At 33.4% G+C, this 15,720-nt stretch overlaps 1 protein-coding gene and 1 long non-coding RNA gene across 3 annotated transcripts in view; one reads left to right on the top strand and one right to left on the bottom strand.

Annotated features, from left to right (window-relative positions):
• The window catches only part of LOC144448598 (uncharacterized), a 55,863-nt gene that overhangs the window by 37,169 nt on the left and 2,974 nt on the right, over positions 1 to 15,720 (bottom strand). The gene's annotated exons all lie outside the window — the stretch shown is intronic.
• Positions 6,829 to 13,599, top strand: LOC144448436 (uncharacterized). Of its 2 annotated transcripts, XR_013482099.1 has the most exons (5): positions 6,829 to 6,951; positions 9,886 to 10,144; positions 11,815 to 11,884; positions 12,276 to 12,394; positions 13,531 to 13,599. It is a non-coding gene; the product is annotated as an uncharacterized LOC144448436 (long non-coding RNA). The 2 variants fall into 2 exon arrangements; XR_013482098.1 differs by lacking the exons at positions 6,829 to 6,951; positions 9,886 to 10,144 and adding an exon at positions 11,352 to 11,523.

Here is a 15,720-nt window from a genome sequence, read left to right on the forward strand (position 1 = left end):
TACTTTAGAGCAAGTGTGTATGTGGGGCAGATGTCATTTACTTGTTCATGATTGGCTCTGCAGTTGTCTTCACTGAAGTAGGGAGGGATACTTTTGTGTTTCCCTACAGATCTGCAGACTGCATGGGCTGGACAAACACGGGAAAAAGACCGAGGCGGGGTTTTTTAAGTGATGTGCGTTGACCAGAAACATTTTTTTTGCCAAACATTCGAAAAGTGAGATTATATCACCATTTGACATTAACAAACAAGCGTACATCCATTCAAACAAAAACCATGTTGGATTCCACATGTAGCAAAAAACAGAAAGTTAAGAACTACCCTCGAAGATACAAAGTTGGCGATCGTGAATGGTTTATTTTATTTTATTTTTTAAAATAATTTTGATGTTTATTGTACATTTTCAAAAGAAAATACTTCACAAAAGTAGAAGACATTATAGACACAGGACGAAGAATAATATAAAGAAAAGGTTCACAGATCAAAGAAGAGAGTAAGACACGAAACCCCATAATACTCTGAACAAATCTATTTAAGAAAATTAAAAAACTAAGTAATTGCATTAATTACTGATTAATTTACAATCTAAATTCCAGCAGCAAAATAGAAGAAGAAAAAAGAAAAAAAAACATAGAAAAAATTCTTTAAGACTCGCTTTGCATTGTTTCGCCTTGGGTTCATTAGCAAAAACTTACCAAAACGTGAATCCTTTCACTTTGGCTTTGACAGATCAGTTTACTACTACAGATGACAATTGAAGGTACAAATGTATTTACTATGGCTAGACATTATATATTTGATCTTTTACTTTCATTTTTTTGTAAATTTCAAACTTTCAAACTCGTGCTTCGCACTCAGTCTCGTTTACCCATGCCCCCAGCTGGAGGCAAGAGGCCTGGCAAGACCCTTGGATCGCCCGTATCAACAGTGCCAAAACAGCTCTAGTCTAGGTCCAGACTGGCCGTATAACGTACTCAATGTCACTTGGGGATAGTGATGGAGTACATTAAGTACGTAATGCGGCCAGTCTTGACGTAGACTACAACAGCTCCTGTGGAGTGGATTCATTCACGAAATAACAACTCTTGTTTGCGAGAATGCTAGGCGATTAGCATATGGTACGGTACTGTAGGTTTTACTTGATGGAACTGTTACCTAGAGTTTTTCCTGACATTCTGTAAAGTATTGGCTTTTATGAGATTAGGGACCGGTCAGTTTCTTCGGCCTGGGGGTGGGGGTGGATTTGTAAGGGGTCACTCTGTTTTTGAAATTGGCAGGGGGGGGGGGTTCACGCTATTTTGAAAATTGTTGATGGGGGGTGGGGTCATGAGCATTTCACAGACACTTGTTTCCCGAGATTCAGTGTAGTAGGCGCTGTTCTTGCAGTGTTGGTCATCAACTGAACGGTATTAAAAGTAAAATCGCTTTCCGTTCCACTTTTTAAAGAGGGGGTTACAATGAAATAAACATTAAGTCATCCTCCACTTTATTCAGCGAATTGGAAAGACCCCCCAAGTCTATGAAACTCTGCCATGTGACAAGCACACACATTCCATTCCATGCCGTTCGGTGCGCTTCCGGGAAAATCCCTCGCCAGCGTGACGTTACGTCACTAGTTTCGAACCCTTTCAGGATTAAATAAAGAGAAATCAGGTAAAATGAAAATACATGTCAGACACGTCGAATGTTGTATTTCTATGAATGTGACGGCTTTTTCTTTGTGAAATAGACGTGTCTTCAATAACTGTCTGTGTTTCTCGAATAGTTTATACCAGTCCTAACTATCATTTTGTTTCTAAACCTATCTATGTTATGTATTATCATATAATTATCAGGGACAAACATACATCCGATATCGCATTACAAAAAAAACGGGTAAAACCCTCGATATGCGCAGTTCACAGGCACTTGTTTCCCAAGATATGTTTCAGAATACAATACAATATCGATAATATTGAGATGGGTGGCAAATAATAATTATATGAAAGGGGTTTCTAGGACACAGGGGCGTGTAATATTTCATAGATTGTTGTTTTCCAGGTCTACAGACTAAATATAACAACCTTTTGATTAATATATATTCCTACATTAAAAGGGAAGAGACTTAGTAGTATAGAGATTGATACATTTGTAGCAGCAAGATTCGTACGATATTTTCCTAAGAAAACGGCATTCTAAGCAATAAGAAAACAACAATCTATGAAATATTACACGCCCCTGTGTTCTAGGATAGCGTAAGTCGACACATCGCGAAATCATTTCGTTTATATTTATCGGTGTGTGGAATACGCGATCTTATAGTTAGAAACCCGTGTTAGTTTATCTCTTTCATATAATACTTGTCAAGTTTATATTTCAATATTATCGATATTTTATCTGTATCGATAGGTCGTCTGATAATTGGAACCATTTATACTATATCTTTTTAAAAGATGTTTTCGTAGAAAAAAATCGTGATAAAACTGTTTGGTATATGTATGTGACCGATAACGTTATCAGTATTCACCATCTGTTACAGAGTCAGTGAACACATGATCAGCATTGGAACGACTACTTTCAGTTTCAACCCATGGTATGATAGATTACACCGTGATTTTGTTTATGGTTAAATATACGTTGTATGTCGTAATCAGTGTATTAATCCCAACACGTACGTACACGGTGTATCCAGTGGAGAAGAGAAAACACAGATAGAAAGAACTTTTATGCACCATAGCATATTTCTGCATTTCAGCGGCCACAATACCCACAAATATTTAGTTTGGTGAATATATTAAGCGTACCTCAGTCATTAGCCTGACACCAGTCTCTTGGGATTTTTCTGTCATGTCCAAATGTTTGACTTTGTTGCTCAGTTCAAATTTTGTAAAGGAAAATGTCCTCAACTTCTTTTCTCATGTTGCCTAGTTACAAGTATATATAATCTCTCTATGCTTATTCACTCGACTGAACTGTTTGCAATCACTGATTCTGGTCACTGTTTCACACAGAGGAACACACTGCTTGTGTTCAATTAGATAAGGAGTGAAAAGTAGAGATTTGTCAATGAGTTAGGCTAACTCATCATAGAAAATATGCAACCCATAACTCCGAATAGTTGTTAGCTTAGTTTTCATTGCGCGTATGTATACTTTTCATTGTGTATATTATGTGCATGTACTTGTAATGTTCAGATAAGTTTGTCTGCAGATTAAAAATTACTTCTCCAAATAGATAAAACCCGAATACGATAGCCTGGGGTCATCTTGTGCTCAGCCTAGTGAAAGTGATGACGTCGAACAGAATCGTTTTTATTCTCTCTGTATTAATTTTAGACATCATGAACAAAAAAGAAGAATCTGCTATTAAAGAATGAATTATTCACTCTCCGATATCAGTGATGCTAACAATATCTTTGATTTTCATGAAATAGCGTACATGACACTTAGCTTCCTGAGATTGAATATTTAGGGAGCCTTCAATGTTTACAAGGGGAGGGCCGGGAATGGAGGGGGGATCACTTATTACAAACCGCGGCTCTCGGGGGAGGGCCATACTATAGAAAATGGGATTAGGAGGATCACATTTTATTTGACTCATTGTATTGCTTAACATTGTATTATTATTTTTGGATTTTTGTCATCCCATCGCTGCCACCCGTTCCAAATCGACGGGTTAGTGTTGGTGTTCCGATTATAGGTATCATAAGATGAACCTAATATGAAATTGCTGCTAACAACCATGTAAGTTGTGGTGTAAGTAGAGGAGAGGGTCTCACAGGTGTAAAATGGGAGCAATTGGGTAAGATATACTAGGGATAATGATGTGGAGATGTTGACCTCTCTCCTGACGATGTCAAGAGTGTACCAATCTAATTACTGGGTGTACTAGTTGAATTGTGGCCTTCATCTCAACCAATGAGATCCAAACACATATATTTATTGATATAAGGGGAGGGTCATGTTTTAGAGAAAGAAAGTTGAGACAGGGTCACCTTTTAGCATGACGGAGACGACAGTCCCATCCTAATCCCCCCCCTTGTAATTACTGAAGGCTCCCTTAGTTTGTGTTGGTTGTACGTACTGTCAAATGAGGTGTTGATACCCTGGGTTGATACCTCAATGTTTGTTTGTTGACCACGACACGTCTCTATAGGTCTAAAAGTCAGGATAGTGGAAGCTACAATGATGAGATAATCGTCAGATCACATGGGATGTGATTCATTACCATTTTCGAGGAACGTTACTGAAAGTATTCCGTCCAAAACACCGTTACAACACAGTCACTTGTGAATTCGAACTAAAATTCCATTCCAAGATGGTGATATTCTAGTCTAGGATGATCATAATACAAAATAATGACGTTATTACAGGTATCTACGATAGTCAAAATACCGTTACCGGTGACCGTCTATTTCACAAGTCACCGGTAACGGTATTTTTTTAATATTGTAAATACCTATAATAACGTCATAATTTTGTATTATGATCATCCTAGACTAGAATATTACCATCCTGGAATGGAATATTGGTTCACAAGTGACTGCGTTACAGCCATAACACTGATACCATCTCGACTTATCAATAGATCCACCAGACTAGCGCCCTCTATGATGGCAAAGAGTTACACATTTTGTACGTTTATTGATTGTATGTGATAACAAATTTTCAAAGTGACAAGAGTTCTGACTTTTGTTAAATTTGGTTATTTAGTAAACGATGTAAGATTTACTACACGTATCGTAATATGATATACATGTATAACAATATATTCTCACAGCCCACACATCGGAATTGTCGATTTGGAAAATTTCTGAAAAAGGTTACTGATACAGTTTTCTTCCTATAAAAGTTAATACTTAGTCATTGTCACGCACTCAAATCGAAAATTTGTATCAGACACAATACACATTTTATTACATTCTTTAAAACAGCCTCGTTTACAACAACGTTATTTCACACATTTCACACATATCGATCATTACCAAGAAAAACTGTTCTAATTATTCACTTATTCTTCGAACAATTCCGATATGGAATCTCTTACCACTGTCCATTCAACAATTCCGATATGGAATCTCTTACCACTGTCCATTCAACAATTCCGATATGGAATCTCTTACCACTGTCCATTCAACAATTCCGATATGGAATCTCTTACCACTGTCCATTCAACAATCCAAGTCAACAGACAATTTCAAATCTGCCCTCTCCAACATTGATATCACCCATCTCATAGATCTTGCTCACCTGAACAATAATATCGTGGACAAGACCAGGGGTATTAAAAGTAAATCATGATACATATTTTGGACATCACAACACCTCAACGACGAGGGCGCCCTAACATGGTATCTTACTTGCAGACTATTAAGTTTACAAGATCAGAGGTGTAATTGTACATGTTTTGTATTACAACACTCGGTTCTGGTCCTAAACTGGACAAATTCGTTATTATGACATGTAAAATACGCCCTCTACGAGTTTAAACTTGTATTTACTTTTTGTACTTTAACCTAACTTTAATTATTCATACTCGTCACATTCCAACAAACAATCATCTGATTTACTAACCGTCTCGTCTTTGAAATTTCCAAGATCAGAGCGATTTTTGCCAAGTTATGTATACTACATTATTTTCCTATTTTATCATTTTTATTTTTAATATTACATTTTCTCCCCATTTATTATTAATATTTTCTAGTGGGCGATTTACAGTAGGAATTGTAAACCATCATGTTTTTCACGATGACGTCATCATGTTTTTCACTGGGGATCGGATGTTATATAATGTATTGGAGCGAGACAAGTGTATTGATTTACGTAAGTGTAGGACTTGACATGATGTCCCCTGATATTTAAAAATGCACTCTTCATGTACCCCCCCCCCCCCAACAATAGTAAACCGTTTTTAAAATTCTTTATTTATTATTTATGCTGCGTCTTGGGTCATTTGTTTTAATTGTCGAGGTATATGAAAGTCATCACCTCTATGCCAGGGTACTGAAGTGTCCTCCCGAAAACACGGTGAAAAGATGTAGACTATGGGACTGAATGTTAAATATTAAACGTGTTGCATAATATAGAGGGTGACTACAATAATGTCGGCAATATGCTATGATAAGAGATCACTTCTACTTATCTCTCTCTCTCAAACTTTAAAAAGTAAAAAATAAAATAAACACCCATGTAATACCTCGATAAATACATTGTAAAACAAAATTCATTTGGTTTAGTGTCAGAAATGCAAATGAAAAAAATGTAATATGACCAACCGTTTTGTGGTTGACAAGAAATTCAAATACAATGACGATATGACGTAATAAAAAATGTCAAAGATAATAAAATCCACTTTAAATCATTAGTCAGACCAAGGCAAAGTCGTCAAGTTTTATTACAAGGGTTTAAATATTTTACTTGTAAAAAGTGGAATTCAAAGTTTCAAATAACCCAAATAACTGCACATAAAAATGTGGGAATATGTTGAACTTCTTTTAAAAAACACCCTGACTTTTTGAGCTCTGAGAAAATTCGACGGTTACACTGCTTCTTGATATTGTAAGTAGATACATAAGCTTATAATTTTGATAAATAATTTTACACAGCTTTCGGAACATTAAACTTACAAACTTGGGATTTTTCTGAATTTTAAACGTGTACATTCCATGTCTGTATACTTTAAATCAGTAACGAATTCAAAATTCACATTTCAATAATCAGTGTAATAAAAGGCTGCACGGTACTTCTACTGTACAAATCACGATTGCGACAAGCGCCTGATACTTAGTAACTGAAAGTGTTATAGCGCCCTCTCGTGACTACATCAGACGGCCGTTCATTTGCAATATGGAATCCGTTGAGTGATGAACGCACTCAGTGTTTCCTAGTTTTATCATCAAATAACAGCCGTCGAGTGACATCCAAATGAAACCAACTTTACACAACATAATCAACTAACATCAAAGAATGTACAGGTAAAGTTTTATAATTATTCTGCACACACAAGTAGTTTTATGGCCAATATAAAATTCTCAGATGGAAATAGCATATGTTGAAGTCCGGACGTCATGACCGGTTTGCATGTGTTACTTCAAAAATACTCAAATTATGTCACAAAATATTCTTGGATTTATCCAAAAATGTTTTAGTGTACATCAGTAAATGTAGCGACACCTGTATAGTGTCATTTCCAGTCATAATTTTTATCAGAAAGTGTGAAAATAAATAAATACTTGATCAGTCTAATGGTAATGGCTGTCGTATCGTAACGACGCGGTAAATACAAATTGTGACGTCACAACTTTCAACATATGAAAAATCCAATATTCCTCTAGTTCTGCACCAAAACATTCTCCAAAATGTTTACAAATATCATAAGAAACATCACAAAAAATAGCGACACACATGTAGAGTGTTTTTTATCCAAAAAAAATTCTCAAAATATGCAAACTAGAGAATATTTTTGTGCAGACAATGTTGTTTACAAGATTAAAGTGTTGTTGACCTCACATCTCTTTATTATCCTATATTCAATAAAATTCTCTGAGAATTTCACTAAAAATGATAAAATAATTTTTTTTATTGTAAAATATACACCGTAGTGTAAAGTAGATTTCTTTATTTGGTGTAAACTCTGACACGGTTGAAGTCTGGGTCTGAAACTATAATCTTAGGCTGTCCATACTTACTAACAGCAATGAAACGACCCCAGTGTAGATAATCTCCAAATCTTTCAACTTCTTCTCCATTCTTTGTATATTTCACAATCCCCCTACCTAACTCCCTAGGGTACTGAATATTATAAACATTGTCCCATAAATCTACACTTAGCCCATAGGGTCTCCTCACATCACTACACATTGTGAACAGATATTGTAATTGTTTACCAAACACTTTGATGCTACCATCCTCACCACTTCTGCCCCTGTCAGAGACAATTACATTGTTATCACTATTGACCACAACACACTGAGGGTTATAGAGTAGACTTGGCTGGACATGACCTCCAACCTCTGCTACACTTTCACCATTCATGTCATACTTGACCACTCTGTGACCTTTGTCATCGGTGACAACAAATCCTTCATCCAGTAAAGTAATTGCTCTTGGTTTAATGTCATCATTTTGACAAAATGTTTGAGTAGTTTTAGAAGATTTGTCAAACATGACGACTTGGTCATTACCAGAATCTGTCATGAAATATGTATTGCTTGTTGTCACGGCAACATCATAAGGTTTGAATTTATTAGGAAAGTGACCATCAAATCTAATTTCAGAGTCAACTTCATAAGTTGATTTCAAGGTGAGTACACTATTGTTGTCTTCGTCTGCCATGACCACTTGACCAAGGTGAGTTGTGGTCACTCCTTGCACTTGTTTGAACTTTACTGGACCACTTTGACCATACAGTGTCTTGGTTACTTTCCACTGACCTGTAATGTAAACAAAGGTCAAAGGTCAAACATCAGACTACACATTCAATACAACTGGCAAATTAGAATATTCTTCCTTAGATAGAATTGCTATAAATTGCATTTATAACTTTTTTTATGAGGGGAAAATTTAGTTGTGATATGATATGATGTATGACATGTTTTTTTGAAGTCAAATATTGAATTTCCATGGCAACTATCCATGGAAAATAAACATTTAATATTCATGAAAAATTAAATTTGTAAAACTATTATAGACAACTTTTTAATTTAATTGATGTTTTGTTCATTTATACAACTAATTAACAAAAACTTCAAAATTTAATTCACATAAGGAAGGTAGGGTAACCATAGCAACAATATTTACAAATTCTGTTCAAAAATTATGTTTTCTTTATAGTTTTTGTTCTAAGTGAGATAGAACGTTCAAACTTAAATTTTCTTAACAAGTAGTGATTACATAGAATTTTGGAAAATGTTATGTTCAAAAAGATTTATTGGTTACCATGGCAACCTTTTTTTAATTCTGCCTTTCTTTCAATCTTGACATCCCATACATTATGGTGTGGGAAACATTTTTAAAGTATCACTCTCTGGTCATGGTAACAAATGGAGAGTTTGTTAAATGCAAATTTAGGTAAAATTATGTGGTTTCTATGGTAACCATTTGAGTAGAAATCCATTTTTTACAAATTTTTTGCCTGTTAGCAGATAGATTGAATGTTACATATATTACATAAAAATAAACATGCACTAAAAACTGATTATATCTGACATTAATTACCTGGAGAATTTTTAAAAAAATATTTAATATAAATTTGAAAATATATGAAATAATCATGCAATGTGCATGAAATAAATATGGTAACCTAAGTTAGTGTGGATATCAATTCATTTACATAATTAACATCAAATGATTTGGCTTTGACATAGATTATAGGAACTGTCATAAATCAGTGTTCTCCAAAATGTCTTCATAAGTGAGGTGAATGACAGGTAATGTCTGTGGTAATAGTTCTAGACCCTGAAAAGGAGAAATCTTAGATCTGATAAACTGATAGTTTTTATTAAAAGTTGAAGTGGTGTGGAAGACAAGTTTTGTTTATAGTAAAAAAAAATTGGAAACTTCACAGAAGCCTGGAACTCTTATCACCACTGTGTTCAGGTTAGTGTGGATATCAAGTCATTTACACAATTAACATCAAAGTGGTGTGGAAGACAAGTTATTTATAGTAAAAATCCCTTATCACTGTGTTCAGGTTGAATACTGGAAATGTGATGTCAGTATATGCAGTGTCAAAGGTCACATAGATATAATGTCAAAGGTCACCTCTACTTGTTCATGTGAAGATAGGAGATATGTTTATTTTTCCCCCTCATCCTACTGGAAGGACTTTAGGATTTTAAAAATAAATTATGATATATCATATATTTATATTTTATCTAATATTGGTGTTCATTTTATTCTTTTTACAGATATTAAGGAGATATTAAAAAAGAAGAATTCCTTCATCCCAGCAATGTGTATGTTATGATTTAGTATAGTGTCAAAAACAAAGAAGTCATTCCTTGGTATTCTTCAATCAAGTCCCATTCTACAACTACTGTGCATACCAATGATGATGTCATATCCATCAAAGATGACAACAAAGATTGGATAAAAGACAAGAACTGAAGATGAGTCAAGATGACAATACCATGAACTGTATGAGATCATCTAATAATTTACCGTAAGGTAAACAAACCAAACGGCTCTTTTCAGAGCCAATACATCCTCCAAAAAGAGATACCGTTACCATAGCAATACACAAGAGCACAAACTAGATCACATTGTTACCTCTTCTCTTCTTAAAATGTAAAACGTTGCATTACAACAGAAAACCAATTATCCCCTAGCTATGTTGTTAAAACGTATACTTAGATAACAGTAGAAAATATAGACTAAACTTATTTACCATTTCAACTATTTGTACCAACAAACTTACATCAGAACACTGGACTTTCTAATTGCATGCTCCATAATGTAAACCATATCACAGTTCCTCTATCATCAATGACCATATATACACTTGTACAGTATTATACAGTAATTATATCTACAAATTTTAGACGTAGACAATGTTTTCTCTATTTATAGATCTAAACACTGATACATACTGGGGGATCAATAAATCTCTCAAACAATTTCTTAAAATAATACTAATGGCTTTGGCCCTTGTAACGTTTAAGAGCAACAAAGGAATTCAAACTTGAAACACTAACACTTTCTATATGTACCTGTAAATTCAAACTTGAAACACTAACACTCTATACATACCTGTAAATTCAAACTTGAAACACTAACACTTTCTATACATACCTGTAAATTCAAACTTGAAACACTAACACTTTCTGTACATACCTGTAAATTCAAACTTGAAACACTAACACTTTCTATACATACCTGTAAATTCAAACTTGAAACACTAACACTTTCTATACATATCTGTAAATTCAAACTTGAAACACTAACACTTTCTATACATACCTGTAAATTCAAACTTGAAACACAAACACTTTCTATACATACCTGTAAATTCAAACTTGAAACACTAACACTTTCTATACATACCTGTAAATTCAAACTTGAAACACTAACACTTTCTGTACATATCTGTAAATTCAAACTTGAAACACTAACACTTTCTATACATACCTGTAAATTCAAACTTGAAACACTAACACTTTCTATACATACCTGTAAATTCAAACTTGAAACACTAACACTTTCTATACATACCTGTAAATTCAAACTTGAAACACAAACACTTTCTATACATACCTGTAAATGGTAGACATTAAAGGGGCACAAGCTGAGTTTGGAAGGTTTTTTGGGTTAATTTTTGTTGCCTACGAGATGTTATTTATTTTATTCAACTCACTGAAACATGCTAAATCATTGCTTACTGTTGGCTGAAATCAAACCTGATATTTAGATATATTATATTAATGATTAAATGATGTATTTTTTGGCATGTACCAACAAATCCGAGAAATTCTCAAGTATGATATGAACTTCTCAGTGGGCATCTCCAGTAAAATTCCAAGACATGAATTAGCAGGTCCACAGCTGGTGTAAGTATTTAGTTTTCGTTTTAACTTAATATAAACTATTCCAGAGGCTACAAAAACTCATAGCTTATTGATTGATTGAATGATTGTTACATTGAAACTCTCTGAATGGTGGCACCTGCAAAGTTATGATAATCTTTGCTGTGAAATAATTTTGACTCAGAATTAGAAGGGATGCATAACCATATATATACTAAATATAATATCATTTGTTGTGTTTCACATACAGTTCAGGTCCCTTTAAGCAAACATTTCAGATTACTGAACATGTTTTTCCTATCACTTCTGTCCCAGGTAAAGGATATTACATGGGTGTGAAAACTTAGTGTTCCTGATGTGTTGGAAATATGTATATTCAAATCAGGTAGATAATACTATCACTTTTAGTGTGCAACATTCTACACTGAAAATGAATTATACTGTGAAACCAAAAGTCATGTATTGTGTTTTCAGATTTTTTATGCAAGTTTTTTTCCACATAATTTTTTCATTTCTTCTCATTGTGACTAATGAAAGCCACATGTAAAAACTGAAAAAACAGTAGAATAAATAGGGGAAAACAAAATTAAACTTTGTCATGGATTGATGCTAACTGCCAATGAATGGCTAATTGAATTCACCAAATATAAGGACAATAAATGGACAAAGTAAATATTTAACCCTCCTTATCATAGAAATCAGTCATTATATAAAACATGTATTTAAACTTATTGTGCATGTTTTCTAATAACCTATCATTTTTATCTGCATACTAGATAAATTACTGGTATGTTTGATGTGGAGCATTGAGCTGTACAGACATTTGTCCACCCATTCATTGAAAACCTCATCTGTACAGTTAGCAAAAAGATTCAACAAAGATACCAAGCAGGAGGTAATAGTTCTTCAACAATACATGAATAAAATGTAGATGGATAAATGGATGGATGGATGATGAAGGGAGGAAGAGATTTAAGGAAGGTTGAACTTTATAGCTATGGCATGGATGTGTATGTGTGTGTATTTTCACAATGTATGTTTGAATGTGTGTGTGTGTGTGTGTGTGTGTGTGTGTGTGTGTGTGTGTGTGTGTGTGTGAATGAATGAATTAATGAATATATTTATGGAAGGTTGAAGGGAGAGTTGTATAGATAGAGGGATGTATAGTGATGATGGTATGGATGGATAGATGAATGTGTGTCGATGGATGAATTTATGTACATATTGAGGGATGGATGGATAAATATATTGTCGGTAGGAGGGATGCATGTATAGATGTATTGATGAAGTGGGGGAGGGGGAGATGTCTGTATGTGTGTATATTGTATATGTATGTATGTATGTATGTATGTATGTATGTATGTATGTATGTATGTTTGTTTGTAAGTTGAACGGAAGTCTTATCTGTTCAGTCACAGTCAGGGGTCATGTTTTTATTATGATTGTCTGCGTCTAATCACTCTTCCCTGGATGCCATTAATTGGATCTCATACACAGCAAATACACTCCTGCCACTGACATTTGATAAATTTGCTACTCTGCTGATACACCGGTCTTCACGCTTTTCCCTGATTGGTCAATATAGCCTCATTTGTAACTGTCAGTCGAAAATTTAACGCCCAGCCGGAGTACATGTATGTATGTATGTATGTATGTATGTATGTATATGTATGTATGTATGTATGTATGTATATGTATGTATGTATGTATGTATGTATGTATGTCTAGTATGTATGTGTGTATGTATGTATGTATGTATGTATGTATGCATGTATGTATGTATGTATGTATGTATGTATGTATGTATGTATGTATGTATGTATGTATGTATGTATATGTGTATCTGTGTGTATGTAATATGTATATGTAATAGGGAGAGTGAGTTAATTAGTGAGTGAGAAGTATGGATGGCTGGATGGAATGATGGATGGAGAGATGAATCGAATAGATGTATGATTTAGTAAAAGTGTCATGACATTTTTTTGTCCTGCTTTGTTTTAGTGTCAACCTTATCAACTTTTTTTATTGCAGTAGTCATCACTCAGAAAATTCAAAGGTTTATTGGCTCATCCACTTTGTTACTCCAATACACTTATGGTAAGTAGCTCTACCTTCAAACCTCAGAATACAAATGACTTTTATTGATAGACTTTTCATTGTGGTGTCATGGTCCATAACTAATAATGTGTATCTACCATCAGTATTTTCATTTTATCAGTACAGTACATTGTATACATCACATATCTACAACTATACATATTGTATACATCATATATCTACAAGTGTACACATTGTATACATCATATATCTACAAGTGTACACATTGTATACATCATATATCTACCACTATACACATTGTATACACCATATATCTACAAGTGTACACATTGTATACATCATATATCTACAAGTGTACACATTGTATACACCATATATCTACCACTATACACATTGTATACATCATATATCTACAAGTGTACACATTGTATACATCATATATCTACCACTATACACATTGTATACATCATATATCTACAAGTGTACACATTGTATACATCATATATATACAAGTGTATACATTGTATGCATCATATATCTACAAGTGTACACATTGTATACATCATATATCTACAAGTGTACATATTGTATACACCATATATCTACAAGTGTACACATTGTATACATCATATATCTACAAGTGTACACATTGTATACATCATATATATACAAGTGTATACATTGTATGCATCATATATCTACCACTATACACATTGTATACATCATATATCTACAAGTGTACACATTGTATACATCATACATCTACAAGTGTACACATTGTATACATCATATATCTACAAGTGTACACATTGTATGCATCATATATCTACAAGTGTACACATTGTATACATCATATACAAGTGTACACATTGTATACATCATATATCTACAAGTGTACACAATTTGTATACACCATATATCTACAAGTGTACACATTGTATACATCATAAATCTACAAGTATACATATTGTATGCATCATATATCTACAAACGTACACATTGTATACATCATATATCAACAAGTGTACACATTGTATACATCATATATCTACAAGTGTACACATTGTATACATCATATATATACAAGTGTATACATTGTATGCATCATATATCTACCACTATACACATTGTATACATCATATATCTACAAGTGTACACATTGTATACATCATATATCTACAAGTGTACACAATTTGTATACATCATATATTTACAAATGTACACATTGTATGCAACATATATCTACAAGTGTACACATTGTATGCATCATATATCTACAAGTGTACACATTGTATACATCATATATCTACAAGTGTACACATTGTATACATCATATATCTACAAGTGTACACATTGTATGCATCATATATCTACAAGTGTACACATTGTATGCATCATATATCTACAAACGTACACATTGTATACATCATATATCTACAAGTGTACACATTGTATACATCATATATCTACCACTATACACATTGTATACATCATATATCTACCACTATACACATTGTATACATCATATATCTACAAGTGTACACATTGTATACATCATATACCTACCACTATACACATTGTATGCATCATATATCTACAAACATACACATTGTATACATCATATATCTACCACTATACACATTGTATACATCATATATCTACAAGTGTACACATTGTATACATCATATATCTACAAGTGTACACATTGTATACATCATATATCTTCAAGTGTACACAATAAATACATCATATATCTACAAGTGTACACATTGTATACAACATATATCTACAAGTGTACACATTGTATACATCGTATATCTACAAGTATACACAGTGTACACATTGTATACATCATATATCTACCACTATACACATTGTATACATCATATATCTACAAGTGTAAACATTGTATACACCATATATCTATAAGTGTACACATTGTATACATCATATATCTACAAGTGTGCACATTGTATACATCATATATCTACAAGTGTACACATTGTATACATCATATATCTACAAGTATACATATTGTATGCATCATATATCTACAAACGTACACATTGTATACATCATATATCAACAAGTGTACACATTGTATACATCATATATCTACAAGTGTACACATTGTATACATCATATATCTACAAGTGTATACAT

This window comes from Glandiceps talaboti, chromosome 17 (genome assembly GCF_964340395.1).
Source record: "Glandiceps talaboti chromosome 17, keGlaTala1.1, whole genome shotgun sequence".
NCBI lineage: Eukaryota > Metazoa > Hemichordata > Enteropneusta > Spengelidae > Glandiceps > Glandiceps talaboti.